The sequence below is a fragment of the Polypterus senegalus genome, chromosome 14 (assembly GCF_016835505.1).
Source record: "Polypterus senegalus isolate Bchr_013 chromosome 14, ASM1683550v1, whole genome shotgun sequence".
Classification (NCBI taxonomy): domain Eukaryota; kingdom Metazoa; phylum Chordata; class Cladistia; order Polypteriformes; family Polypteridae; genus Polypterus; species Polypterus senegalus.
This window is the reverse complement of record NC_053167.1, coordinates 21,666,374-21,682,001: the sequence shown is the minus strand read 5'-3', so window position 1 is coordinate 21,682,001 and position 15,628 is coordinate 21,666,374. Positions and strand designations below refer to the sequence as shown.

The window sequence follows — 15,628 nt, the reverse complement described above, 5'->3', positions numbered from 1 at the left end:
GATTTATGGAGGGATGTGTAACTTTTTGGTTTCTAATTTGGCCATATTTCAGTGAGAAGACACAAATCAGATTTTGCAATTAATATAATATCAATATTATCTCCAAGAGAGTGAATGTTTAGTAAGCAGTATTTTAAACTGCAAAGATGTTTTTCTCCTGGTGTTATGTTTTTTGTTGTAATTTTAATTAAATTACTAATGCATGTACCCCTAGCAGATGATCTGATTTTAACTCTTGGTCTAATTGTGCTGTTTATCCTTTGACTATCAAGTGATGTAAATTTTGCTTCAATACTAAATGTATAAGCGCACCTTAGCTAACTGTTGCATTCATAAGTAGTATTAATACCATATAGGAACTGTCAAACGGATGACTGATGACCTTAAGCCCCCCCCCAAATTATGCATTGCGAAGTGTAAACCCCCACCCCCAAACTATGAATTATGATATGCATACCCCCACCCCTTATGGATATCATGATTTTTGACTTGGAACTCCTCTTTTTTGGGGGATTGACTTTGTAAACCAAACCCCTTACCACACTCCTGTACAAATTACTACACCCAAGAGGTATGCCTTTGTCTGCTATAACAGCCTATAGGGTAGAGGGGGACGTGGCACTCCACCCCATGATGGGAAGAAAAAGACATCCTGTATAACACTTTTTCCTTTTAGTGAAAATGCTGTGACATTCAAAATGCACAGAATGGACGGCCATGTGAACACTCCTAAGAAAATGAAATAGTCACCCAGATTAGGTTTGTACTGGCCAGGCTGAGAAGTAGAAATAACCAAGTCAGTATTGTGGTACAGCACCCTTTCCCCCCAATCTTTTCAGTAGCTCATGCAACTCTTAACTGGGTATAGGCAGTTGTGAAAGCTGCAATAATGATGTCCTGTCTTCTACACAGACTACGTGTTTTCACAGGCAGATAAACACCTTTCTTAATCCAAAACTCTACAGACGCTGTTTCTTGATCCACAGGTTTATTGGAATTTAAAGGGGTGAAACAAAAACATAGAAAAAAAGGATACAAAACACTAAGTGGCTTTATATTAACAACAAACATATCCTATAAATGTATATTACTGTGCCTTATATATATATTATTGATAAACTACTAAGAGTTACATTCATTGCAAATAAATATATATATATATATATATATATATATACACATACATACAGTACATATATATATATATATATACAGTAATCCCTCCTTGATCGCTGGGTTATGTTCCAGACCCCGCGATAGGTGAAAATCAGCAAGTAGAAACCATATGTTTGTGTGGTTATTTTTATATATTTTAAGCCCTTATAAACTCTCCCACCCTGTTAACATTATTAGAGCCCTCTAGACATGAAATAACACCCTTTAGTCAAACGTTTAAACTGTGCTCCATGACAAGACAGAGATGACAGTTCTTTCTCACAATTAAAAGAAAGCAAACATATCTTATCTTCAAAGGAGCGCGTCATAAAAGAGCGCCAGGAGCAGAGAATGTCAGAGAGAGCCGCAAAGAAAAGCAAACAATCAAAAATCAATACATGCTTTTAAGTATACAGAAGCACCGCGATAAAGCAGCATTTTGTAGAGGAGCGTCCGTGTCCTCTGTGCAAACAGCTCCTCTGCTCACACCCCTCCGTCAGGCAGAGAGAGAGAAAGATAGAGAGAAGCAAACAAGCACAGCGGAAGCATATCTTATAGCATTGAGGAGTTTTAGTTAATATGCAATACATGCTCTGATTGGGTAGCTTTTAAGCCATCCGCCAATAAGCGTCCCTTGTATGAAATCAACTGGGCAATCAAACTGAGGAAGCATGTAACCTAAATTAAAAGACCCATTGTCCGCAGAAAGCGTGAACCAGCTAAAAATCTGTGATATATGTTTAGATGTGCTTACATTTAAAATCCGATAGAGTCAAAGCCGAAAGTCAAAGCGACGATATAGCGAGGGATTACTGTATATATATATATATATATATATACATATATATAGGTAAGGATAACATTAAAATATAATAATACGGGCGATGCTATCACTAGCATTGGAGATAAGCACAGATGACAGAGGATTGTGACTAGTGCGTTTCCATGCACATGACAGTAGCCTTCCTAATTTTTAAATTCACTTCCTGATTACCTCACATGACAGAAAGCAAGGGAGGGAAGGAAAAATACCAGCTGTACCCACTACATGGAGCTAAACTGCAAATCTTAATACATAAACAGTTTTAAAAGGTTGTAACAGAACACTCCCCGTCTGCCGTGATTAAACGCTACTACCGAACAGTCAATAATAACAAAATAATTATAATGGTCTTTCGGAAGGAGCAAGGAGGAATATAGTCTCAGTGACAGGCCGAATAAAAAACTTTGTCCCCTTTTTCTTAAAGACTTTAATCTCCACCTTACGGACTTTACCATCTTCGCTGGGAAAAACTTGCGTGACCATTCCCAGTGGCCTTTCATTTCTTCTGAGATAATCATCTTTAAGTAGCACGACACTTCCAGACTCAATATCTGGTTTGGGGCTGCCATTTCTCATGTGGTTGGAGTAAACAGAGGTATTGTTTTTTCCACCTGTCCCAAAAAGTTTAATCCAGGTGTTGTACACCACTGATGTCTGTGCAGGTCTTTGAACCCAAAATCGCCAGCAGGGAGAAAAAAAGAGGATTTACTTTCTAGATGAGAAGAGTTGCTGGTGTAAGAATCATAGGGTCCGTTGGATCAGTAGATATTGGAACAAGAGGTCTATAGTTGATAATAGCGGCTAGTTCTGACAGTAAGGTGGTAAGTACTTCATGAGTCAAATTCGAAGGACCGAGTTGGTGGAACATAGAATTTAAGATCTTTTTTGTTATCCCAATCATCCTTTCACAAGAGCCTCCCATGTGAGAGGCATGGGGAGGATAAAATTTCCAAACACAGCCCTCATCCTGAAGGAACTTATCAATAGTGTGATTGTCAATGTTACTGGAAATCTTCAACTTTTTACAAGCACTGATGAAATTAGTTCCGCAATCAGAACGGATAAGTTTCACTGGACCTCTGATGGCAAGAAAACGTCTGAGAGCATTGATAAAACTTTTAAGTGTCAAGAGTTTCAATAACCTCAATATGTACAGCTCTCACACTTGTAAATATCACAGCCCATCGTTTACTTTGATCAAGTCCACCTCTTGTGCGACGCAAAGTCACAGTCCATGGACCAAAAACATCCAGGCCAACATTTGTAAATGGAGGTTCTATAGAAAGACGATTTACTGGAAGATTGGACATGTTTTGTATCTGAGGTGACCCACAAAGCTTGCGGCACGAAACACATCCATGAATGAATGAAGCTGATCACGCCTCTTACCACCAACTATCCAGAGTCCAGCAGTACGTATGGCACCTTCTGTGAATAGCCGACCTTGATGCTGAATTTTTTTCATGGTAATGTCATGACCAAAAGGTTTGCTACATGGTGCTTCCCTGGAATAATAATGGGTCTTTTTCATCATATGGAAGCTCTGCGTAATGAGTCGGCCTCCTACTGATGAGGCTGTGTGCATCAATGATAGGGTCTAAAGTTTTAAGAGGACTGCCCTGGGGAGCTTCTCCTTCCTTTGTAAACTGGTATACTCTTGAGCATGCACAGTCTCTTGAACTGAACATATTATAATCCTCTTAGAGATCTTCAACTGAGCATACTGCATTACAGTAGTGCCAGCCTCTGCAGCTGCTGGGCATGGCTTCAGGATTCTTGTGAAAGCGCTGGGCAATATGAATAAGTTGAGCAATGGCACGAGTTAGTGATCTCCAGACAGAGAATTTGGAAAAACGCTGGGACCCAAGTTGTCCGCTCATCACAGTCGTATACAGAGTAAGAACCTGAGGGTGAATTTCTGTATCCAATGAAGGATTTACAAGTTGATCTTCAATTTGAAAGTTCCTTGAGAAGGGTGCTTTAAGAACTTGGCCCAGGTAGCCAACTGGTGTCTAGAATGTGGGCTGGACTGACAAACCTCGTAGCAATATCTGCCAGGTTTTGATCTGTAGGTACGTATTGCCATTGTTCTGGATGAGAGTATCTTCGTATTCGCAGGACTCGATTACTAACATAGACAAAAAAGCGCCTAGTTTCATTATAAATATATCCCAGTACTACTTTGCTGTCCGTGTAGAAAGTAGTAGTGTGTAGGTGGATGCCAATCTCTGAAAAGATGAGCTCGACTAGTTCCACTGCTAGAACTGCAGCACATAACTGTAGCCTGGGCACTGTATGTTCAAGACGTGGGGTAAGCTTTGCTTTTCTCATGATGAAGCCAACATTGCTGGTTCCATCCGTGTCAGTCAGTTTGAGGTAAGCGACTGAAGCAATTGATTTAATCGATGCATCAGAGAAAACACACAACTCAAGGTGAGTTGCATCTAATGGAAATTTTGTGTAAGGCCTTGAAATTCTAAGGCTGCTCAGATTCTTTAGTGAGTGCCTCCATGTGCCACATCTCTTCCTTCTCTTCAGGGAGGGGGGAGTCCCAATCACCATTCTGCTGCATAAGCTCTCTAAGAGTGGCTTTCCCTTGAATTGTGACTGGAGCAATGAAACCCAGTGGGTCATAGATGCTGTTTACAGTTGATAAGATACCCCTACGAGTGAAGGGCTTTCCTTCACTGGCCACCCCAAAGTTAAAGGTATCAGACTTAAGGTCCCAGTTAAGACCTAAGGTGCGTTGTAAGGAGTGAAGGTCAGATTTGAAATCAAAATCTTTTAGATCAGCAGCATGGTCTTGTGATAGGAATGCATCCATGACTTCTCTCTTATTTCAGGCAATTTTGCGTAGGCTCAAGTTAGACTCAGAGAGTGTGTCTTGTGTCTTTTTAAGAAGGTTGATTGCTGCTTCCACTGTAGGGAGAGATTTCAGACCATTATCTACATAGACGTCACGGTTCACAAAATGCTTTACTTCAGGATCGCTCTCCTTTACAGACTGCTTAAGACAGTAGATGGCAACTGCCAGAGAGGGACTGTTCCCAAAGACATGAACCCTCATACGGTACTTGATAATTTCTTTGGACAGGTCATTGTCCTGAAACCACAAGATCCTCAAGAAATTGCGATCATTTCTTCTTTTATGAGGAAAGAGTGAAACATTTGTTCAATATCGGCTGTTATGGCCACGGCTTTTTTCCGGAAATGGATGAGGACTCCAAGAAGAGTATTGTTCAGATCTGGCCCTTTTAAAAGAATATTGTTGAGCGACACTCCATTGAATTGGGTGCTGGAGTCGAACACTACACGGATGTTATCTGGCTTCTTTGTATGATAAACACCAAAGATAGGCAGAAACCATCACTCTTTATCTTTTCTAAGTGAAGGTGCTACTTCAGCATGACCATTCTTAAGCATTTTCTCCATGAACACGAGGAAATGCTGTCTCACTTCTGACTTTCTGTCCAAGTTGTGTTTTAGCGACAAGAGACGATTCATAGCCTGAACTTTATCAGGCAAGCGCTGTCTAGTTGTCTTGAATGGTAGTGGGGCTACCCAGCTGTTGCTGTTGTCTCGTTTGAGACCTTGTTGCATTATTCACAGAAATAAAATGTCTTGGATGGAACGACCACTTTGTTGTTGTTGCTTGTCTGTTGGAATACTGTGGAGCCCAACTGCTTGTTTTCTTGATTGCCTTTAAGTTTACCTGTAGAGAGCACTGGGAGAATATTTTAAAACTGAGAGTAGCTATATTTCTTCTTTACATGGAAGGCATTCGGGCACGGCTCAAAGATAGAAGGACATTCTTGCTGTGTCAAGCTAGTGTACAACACGTTCACACTTGTGGCCACATGGACATTGCCCAAGCAGACAATGCTAGCTATAACCCATCCCAGGTCGAGCTTCTGGGCGTATGGCATGTGGGCCATTCACTTGTTTCCGAACCTTGTGGACCCTAATGATATCCTGTCCAAGTAAAAGCATAAAAGAAGCCTTCATTTCAAGTTCTGGGATAAGGTGAGCCACTGACTTCAGGTGTGGTTGAAACAGAGCAACTTCAGGTGTCAGAATCTCTGACTGGGTGTTTGGGATGTCATAACACTCCAAAAGACTAGGAAGAGGAAGACTGACTTTCCCATCCAGTGACTCAATTTGGTAGCCAAAGGATCTGCTTCCCGAAACTTCTGAAACCCCAGAACAAGTCCTAAGAGAATATGCAGAGGTGGAACCATGGATGTTGAAGGCATCAAAGAACTCCGAACGGGCCAGCGGTCTGTTGCTCTGCTCATCAAGGATAGCATAGACTTTCAAGACTCTGTCACGATGGTTGGTTAGATAGACTTTGACTAAGCAGATCTTAGAGCAGGATCTGTCACTGAGACCACCCCTACAGACAAGAGGTGACTTCTGAAGGTTGTATGGTGTTTTCCTCCCGCCATAGTCTGACGAGAGGTCTGGTTTATGAGTCCGAGGCTGGTCCTGGGTGAAGTGAAGAAATGTGCTTGTCACTCTCACACTCTAAACATGTGTTCGAGTACTTACAGTTTTTAGCTGTGTGTGTTGTTGACATGCAACATTTAAAGCAGATCCCATTCTCCTTTAGGAAAGCTTTACACTCCTCTAATGGCTTCTCTCGAAAGGCACAACATTTCCTGAGTAAATAGGGCTTCTTATGGAGAGGACACTGTTTATTATAATCCTTGGTTTTAATATCCTGTTCATTTGGGGTGAGGGCCAACGTGGGAGACACATCGGTTTTATGAACTGAAATGCCTTTCTGCTTGTTTGACGTCCAAGAAGTATTGTCTGTTTTACAAACAGCATACGTTTGACCCAAGAGACTGAAGCTAGGATCTTACATCTTGCCTGAAGAAGGGGCCTGAGTTGCCTCGAAAGCTTGCATATTGTAATCTTTTTAGTTAGCCAATAAAAGGTGTCATTTTGATTGGCTTTTCTCTACATTCATAATGGCTAACACGGTACAACAACCTAGTACTAAAGACTATATTGGTAACAGATATCTCTATCTTTTAACCCTAAAGCACCACTGCATGGGGGCTTGTTGTGCTTTGGACGTGCTCTGTCTCTGGGTATGTCAGAGGACTGGGACTGCGTGAAGTGGGTTTTAGCCTCACTTGGGGAGGCAAAAAGGGAGGGTGGGTGGTTTAGGGGGGGAGAGAAAGAGAGCAGGCTTGATCTATACCTAATCTATCCTCTCAATCTTTATAATTATAACTATCAACGTAATAATAAGCTGCATGGCAACAACTCTTGGGGAAATAGGAAATTAAGACCTAAACTATCTCACTTCCAGTTAAAACTATAAAATGACATCAAAAACTCAGAATCGGTGTCTCCATGATGGGATAGTTAACTTCGTAAGCTGGAATGTTAAAGGCCTGAATCACGAATTAAAGAGAAAGAAAGTACTTTCTCACCTAACAGGTCTAAATGCTAAGATAGTATTTTTACAGGAAACCCACTTACTAAGCAAGGATCAGTTCCGGCTGCAAAAAGACTGGACTGGCCAAATGTTCCATTCTAGTTTTACAAAGAAAACTAGAGGGTGGGAATTCCCATACATAGAACAGTACCATTTGTAGCATCAGATGTAGTATTGGATCCTGAAGGGAGATATGCAATGGTCATGGGAGACTTATCTAACTGTAAAATGATTTTGATAAATGTTTATGCACCTAATGTTGATGATAAGGAATTTATACAAAATTTATTTGCATCCATTCCCAATCTGAACACTCATAAAGTTATAATGGCTGGGGACTTTAATTGTGTTTAAATCCACTTTTAGATAAGACTTCCTCCACAGGGGGAACGGCAACTAACACTGCAAAGATAATTACAAAGTTTATAACTGATCACAACTTATCAGATCCCTGGAGGTTTTTAAACCCAAATTCAAGAACATATTCTTTCTACTCACCAGTACATCATTGCTACTCAAGGATTGATTACTTCTTTATAGATAATAACTTCTTGCCTAAGATTAAATCTTGTAAATACGATGCTATTGTTATTTCAGACCATGCACCTATGATCTTGGAGCTGAAATTACTAAGCCCCATACACTCACCCCAGATGGCCTCAACCGCTTCTATTAGCTGACGAGAATTGTACTGAATTTATATCCAAACAAATCAAATTCTTTCTAGAGACAAATACATCCCCCAAGATCTCTGCAGGAATACTCTGGGAAACTCTTAAGGCCTTCTTAAGAGGACAGATTATCTCATATCTTTCCCACAGAAATAAATCCGAAGCGAAGAAAGTAGCAGAGATAAAAGCGAAATTACTAAAATAGATGAAGAACATGCCAGACTACCAAGCGAGACTCTACATAGAGGAGGCAGGCTCTACATTCAGAATTAAACCTCTTGACAACTAAAGAAACTGAACAACTAATTTACAAATCCAGACATCATTATATGAACATGGAGAGAAGCTAATAAGCTTTTAGCTCAACAAATTCACAAGCAAGAAGTATGCAACGCAATCTCGGTAATCACTAACACGAATGGAGATAAAATCATCGAACACAAAAATATAATGCACACTTTCAGAGACTACTATAAATCCCTATATACTACTGAGTTTAAAGAAGACAATATACAATCTAATGCATTTCTGGATACATTACAGATACCACAAATAGACGCTTTTAGTGTGGAGGAACTTGATAAACCTCTGTCATTATCAGAATTACTAGATGCTATAAAGTCACTCCAAGGTGGAAAAGCAGCAGGCCCTGATGGCTACCCTGCAGAGTTTTACAAGAAATTCTCGCTCAGCTAGCTCCCTCCTATTAGCAACATTTACAGAAGCCAGAGATAACCAATCTCTTCCACAAACCTTTCGCCAAGCACTAATCACTGTCTTTCCAAAACAAAATAAGGACTTATTACAATGTGCATCATACAGACCAATTTCACTTCTGAATAACGTTAAAATACTCTCTAAAATCATAGCTAGAAGGATGGAGAAAGTGCTCCCCTCGTAATATCACAAGACCAAACTGGATTTATTAGGGGCCGACACTTATCTTCAAATCTTGACGCCTGTTTAATGTAATATACTCACCAACTAAATCAAACACCCCAGAAATATTATTATCATTGGATGCAGAAAAAGCATTCGACATGATTGAATGGAAATACCTTTTTACTATATTGGAGAAGTTTGGGTTTGGCCCGAACATTTGTGCATGGATTAAATTACTGTATACTAACCCAGAAGCTTCAGTTTGCATCAATAACATTTGCTCAGACTACTTTAAACTAGAGCGTGGCACAGACAAGGATGCCCTTTGTCACCTGCTGCTGTTTGCATTGCCATTGAACCACTGGCAATACATTGTGAAATACTTATCAGAGAAGGACTGGAACAGAAAATCTCATTATATGCAGATGATATGGTACTGTATATATCGGACCCAGAAAATTCTGTGCCTGCAGTCTTAGCAGCACTCACAGAATTTCAAAAGATCTCTGGTCTCAGAATTAATCTGAATAAAAGTGTACTCTTTCCAGTGAATTCTCAAGCATATAATATTAGATTAGACACCCTACCTTTTATCATTGCAGAACAGTTTAAATACCTAGGGGTAAACATCACAAGTAAACATAAAGCTCTATATCAACAAAATTTGCGTCTGCATGGAAAAAATTAAACAAGACTTGCATAGATGGTCAACCCTTCATCTCACACTAGCTGGAAGAATTAACACTGTTAAGATGAATATTCTTCCTAAGCTCCTTTTTTATTTCAAAACATCCCAATATCCAATAAACACACGTTATTGGCAATACACTAATAACCCAATTGTGCTCCACTCACTTAAAATCTGGAACCAATGTAGAAAGCATTTTAAGACGGAGAAGCTTCTATCTGTGGCACCCCTGCAAGAGAACCACCTATTTCAACCTTCACAAACATATGCAGTTTTTAATATTTGGAAAAAATTTGGAATTAACTTGCTTAGAGATCTTTATATAGACAACGTCTTTGCATCCTATGAACAATTACATTCCAAATTTAACATTCAACTACACATTTCTTTCACTATCTTCAAATCAGGAACTTTGTTAAACAGAACCTTCCAGATTTTCCTCATCTTGCACCCTCATCCACGCTGGAAAAAATATTGCTCACTCTAAAGGAATTAGACTCCATCTCGACAATATATAAAATCATTTTAAAATCCCTTCCTTTCAAAGATCCAAGAGGACACTGGGAAAAAGGTCTCTCGATTAATATATCAGAAAAGGAGTGGAAAGTAGCAATGCAGAGAATTCACTCGAGCGGCACATGCGCAAAGCATACAATTATACAACTCAAAATTATATATATATCTGTCTCGACTAAAACTCTCCAAAATGTTTCCAGGGTATGATCCAACCTCCGAACCTTGCAACCAAGCCCCAGCCTCACTGGGTCACATGTTCTGGGCCTGCACCAAATTAACATTATTCTGGACAAAAATTTTTAATTACCTTTCAGACAGCCTTGGACTCACAATCCCTCCTAACCCATTAACAGCTGTGTTTGGGATTCTTCCAGAGGGGCTTAAAGTGGAGAAGGACAAACAAATCGTGATGGCATTCACTACACTCTTGGCACACAGACTCATTCTGATAAACTGGAAGAACCCAAACTCTCCTCTTTTAAGTCAGTGGGAAACTGATGTGTTATATTATTTGAAATTGGAAAAAAATCAAATACTCAATTAGAGGATCCGTACAGACTTTTTTTTAAAACATGGCAGGATCTAATCAGTAATATGTTAAAATAAGTTTATAAAGCACAGAGAATTTATTAATTTGGGTATGTTTACAAGCCTTAAATTTTACGCCGTTTGGCTTGCTCTCTCTCTCAGGGGTGGGGATCGATCTGTTCTTAACTCAATTCTTCTTTTTGTAAAAACTTGATTGCTTTGTATGGATTGTAATAAAATTAATAAAAAAAGGGAGAGTTTCTATGTACTTTGATCACTTCTGTTTTAATAGAAGCCACTGCAACCAGATCATCTCTCAAGGATATATTATAATATAATGTGATGTTAGCTGATCTAAATTGTTTTCCATGTTTATATTTAATGTTAACTGATCTAGATGGTTTTCCACAATTACACTTGACTTACTCAAAGTATCTATTTTTTTGAAGCATAATTACAATCTAGATGTTGAACTGTCTTTGTATTAATTTGTGAATGTATTGGTAAGGGCAGAACCAAATCAAAAGTAATTAAGTAGTGATCGGAATTAACTTCATTTAAACGGTAATATTTAAATTTTGAATTTCAACTTTGTATGTTGATTAAATCTAATGTGTGGTTATGGTAATGAGTTGGACCTTTGAAAATCTGACAAAATTCTACTGAATGTAACAAATAAGTAAAACATTTGCTAAAAGTGTCATTTTCCACATCAATGTGTACGTTAAAATCACCCATCAAAACTAAATGATCTTAATTTATAGCCAAATCAGATAAAAAGTTGCCAAATTCAGTTATGGACAATGAATATGCCCCTGGTGGTCTATAGAACAGCAGTTCAACTGTGCTGGAATCTATTTTCATATTTAAAATAAATGCCTGAAAGAACATGAAGTCTCCTACATTTTTAGAAGAAATTTGCATTTTGTCACAATGAATTATTCCAAGGCCTCCTCCTCAACCGGAATCTCTAGATTTATGAAGGAATGTATATCCATCTGGTGACACCTCAGCTAAGAGAACAATGTCAGATTTACTAAGCCAGGTTTCAGTGAGAAGATACAGATCAGATTTTGTGCTTAATTTAATATCATTTACCAAAAGAGCTTTACTGCCAAGGGAGTGAATGTTCTATAAGCAGCATTTAAACTGCATACTTCTTTCTGAACTTGTGATACATTTTTTATTTTAAATTCAACTAAGTTTCTATTACATGTGCCCCTGGTGGAGGGTCTGGTTTTATCTCTTGTTCTAATTATGCACGTTATTTTTTGGTTATCAAGTAATTTGTGGTCTGCATCATGACTAAATTTACTGGATTCCTTAACACCACAACAGGGATTATGTGTAATAGCTTCAAGAAAGTAACAGGTGGGGTAAACAACAGCCTGTGATTTAAGATCACAAGACTACAGCTTGGGTGGTGCTCTTATCAGTCAGCCAGACAGTTTTGCTGCCATATTTTGGGATAATACAAAAGTTACCCTTCAGTTAGGATGAAGACCATCACTATTGAAAAATTTAGCCCTTTCCCAAAATTATCCCAATTGTTCACAAAGGCTATGCTTTTACTTGCACAGCAGGTTTCCAGCGAGCAGTGAAGGGAATGTCATCTGCTGTAAATCACATCCCCTCTATATAATCTTAGTAATGGGCTAGATGCAATTAAATTCTGACATTTTCTTTTAGCTTTGATGCATAGAGAGATGAAGTTCCCCTTTAATACCTCATATTGCTGAAAATAAATGTCATTAGTGCTGACATGCAGCAATAATGTAGATACTTAATCATGGGTGACGCAATCCAATTGGGCCTCTGTGTCAGAAATATTTGCCCCAGGGAGGCATGTTGCTGCTGCTGCAAAAGGTGCAAGGACATTATGGACCATAAGGTGCATACTAATTCAACGTAAGCAGGAACACTCAATAAAACTGAATAATAAAAGTTCAAGTGACAGTGAGATACGAAGAAGGCGGATTCACCAGCATTTGTGCGTCAGCTTTTATCCCTCCAGATTAGAGAATTTTCAGTTCCATTGTCTGAAAACACCACTCACATCTAAAGTTATTCCCAGTTTCAAATAAAAACTATTAGCGTCAGATCTGGGGTGTTGTATTGTGATCAAGACTGAAAGAATAAAAGTGAAAAAAGAAACTAACTTTTGCAAGTACTATAAATTTACACTGGCTGTTACAGACGCAAGTCAAATGTATGTTTTTATTGTATAATATTAACAATAAGAGAAGCTCACTACTCAAAACAGTAAATATACCAGACAGTCAGGATCGAACCGAGGACTCTTGATTACAAGATAAACAATTTCTACCACTGCGCCACGGAAGCTGTTATGTCATCCTTGTACCTTTTGTGAAAGTGTTTATTTGATATTTGGACTTCAGGTTTAACACATTATACAGTTTATGTATATAATTTGTCATTTATTACTAAAATATGAGAAACTTTCTGTTTTTATGATGTGTTTACATAGATTGTTGTAGAAACAGAACACACATGAAATGCATGTGTTCCAAATAACAATCTATTATTTCTAATGTAAAACTCCAGCACTTCATTCAAGGCTTGAACTGGGAGAACTTTGTGCCCATTCTGTGGTCGTGGGGGATGAAATACTAGGCTGCTTCTCTTGATCGGCACATTTACGAGACAAGACGCTGACGGAGAGGTGCAAAGGGATTTAAGGTGGGCTGGGATTATGAGTTTTTTCGTAGACTTTGGTAATTCTAGTGTTAAGTCAGTGGGTAACTGATGTTGTATACTATTAGAAATTGGAAAAAAATTCATTCTGTCTTAGATGATCTGTTTAAAACTTGGCAGAATCTAATCAATAACATTTTAAAATAAGCACTTATCCTGGGGAGAAAGACGGATTTCTTTCTATACTACTCTCAAACGTTTTACTCTGGCTGTTTGCGATTTTTAACTGAAATTTAGTTTTGTTAGGTTTGACTTGATTGTATGGATTGTTACATGTTTTAAATAATTTAAATAAAGGTTTAGCTGTCATCATTATAACATTTTTTAATAAGGGACATATAGAGCCTGGGGCTTCACTTGGTGGAAAAAACATTTTTTAATAATAGTTGTTTAGGCTTTTGCTAATTTTGACAAGAAACTCCTTTGGATATTTTGTCTCTTAAGATATTTAAAACATAAACAAGCACTTATGATTTAATACTTAACATATTTTAATAATATTCTTAATGACCTTTGTGTTTTTTGATATGAATTATTTCATTATATTATTATATTTTATTTTTTTAAGTTATCAGAGATACACGCTTGCTTGGCTAGGTATTGAAATCAAGCAAAGTGTATGTTTTAATGAGTGTCTTATTATTTTATATTTTCTTAATATTATTAATTTTGAATCTAGAGTTTTTAAAAATGAAGTCACATATCATGGGTAGGGGCATAAGTTTCATAATTTAGGTTCTGGGGTATGAATGTTATGATTCATAATCTATAATTTGGGGGCAGGCTTAAGGTCATCAATCTTTCATTTGACAGTTCCTATCTGGTATTACTATAATCACTGGAAACTTGAATCATGGGTCTCCAAATAGGTTCTGAGCCCTAAAACTGTCAGTGAAAAAAATCAAAACTTTCTGACGTTTTCCTAGCTGCAAAGATGAAGGAAATGGCACATATGGTTTCACGATAAAATGTAATATGAAAATGAATGCAGTATTATGGCCATAAACACAAATATCTGCATCAACTTTAAATCTGTATTCTGTATACAAGTTGCCCAAATTCAAGTTTCTGGTGTGTATTTATTACTATCTGCATCCATCCATCCATTATCCAACCCGCTACATCCTAACTACAGGGTCACGGGGGTCAGCTGGCATGTTCATTGTATTCATTTCCAGAATTTTGTGTATCTTTGTGCTAACACTTGTGGTTTAAATTAGGAGAAATCCTGAGTGTCATCCATGAACCATACATAGATCTAAAAAGCAAGAAATGAAATAATAGCTCTCCCTGTCGACGATAAAACATCAGCTGTCTGTCTAATAGTTAAATTTAAGTGAAGAAACACTGGAACATTAGAGCAATCTAGATGAGAATAGGCCATTCAGCCCAACAAAGCTCACTAGTCCTGTCCACTTAATTCTTCTAAAATAACAAGTCTAGTTTTGGAAGTTCGTAAGCTCCTACTGTCTACCACTCTTCCTGGTAACTTATTAATTCATTCATGAATTCAACAGTTTAAAGTACAGTAAAGAACACTATAATGTAATTTGCAGGGAGTGTACGCTGGCTTTTGCTTATCACCACTCCTCTCTGCACTTTTTTTACTTTTTGCAGTTTTTTTTAACTTTAATTCATATTTGTTTGTTTAATTTTCATCATGATTGTTAACTCTGCTTTTACTTTTGATTTAACTAGCAGTACATATCACACTTTTTGTTTTTGTTAATGGGCCATCACATTAGCATACTGTTCACTCGCCCATCAAGAAAACAATGAGAAAAGTTATATTCTTGAATAGAAACGCACTTGTTTCGTTATACTTGTACTTTTTGTGAAAGTGTTTATTTGATATTTGGACTTCAGGCTTCACATATTGCTACTCTTAGGATCCAGCTTAGGTCCAGTATGTTACCACCTACTAGGAAAATGAGTCTGGACTTAGCCAGACTCCAAGACCAGGCTGTTTCTAATGAGTTTGCACGCAGTTTGTGTGAGGAACTTTCGGATTTGGGTACGACTACTAATCTTAATGTGATGTGGGAGACCTTCTGTGACAAGACTCTGAAGGTTGCTGAGGGTTGTGTTGGTGTTACCAGCGTTCCCAGAATGAGGTGTTTCATCTCGCAGGGCACCCTGGATATCATCAAGAGGAGTCGCACGGCTCAATGGCAACTCTGGTCTGTACCGGGAACTGAGAA

The 15,628-nt window shown here is 38.2% G+C and overlaps 1 protein-coding gene across 1 annotated transcript in view; it reads left to right on the top strand.

The window, feature by feature from the left end:
• Positions 1–15,628, top strand: part of LOC120514612 (brefeldin A-inhibited guanine nucleotide-exchange protein 2-like) — a 570,108-nt gene that overhangs the window by 134,233 nt on the left and 420,247 nt on the right. The gene's annotated exons all lie outside the window — the stretch shown is intronic.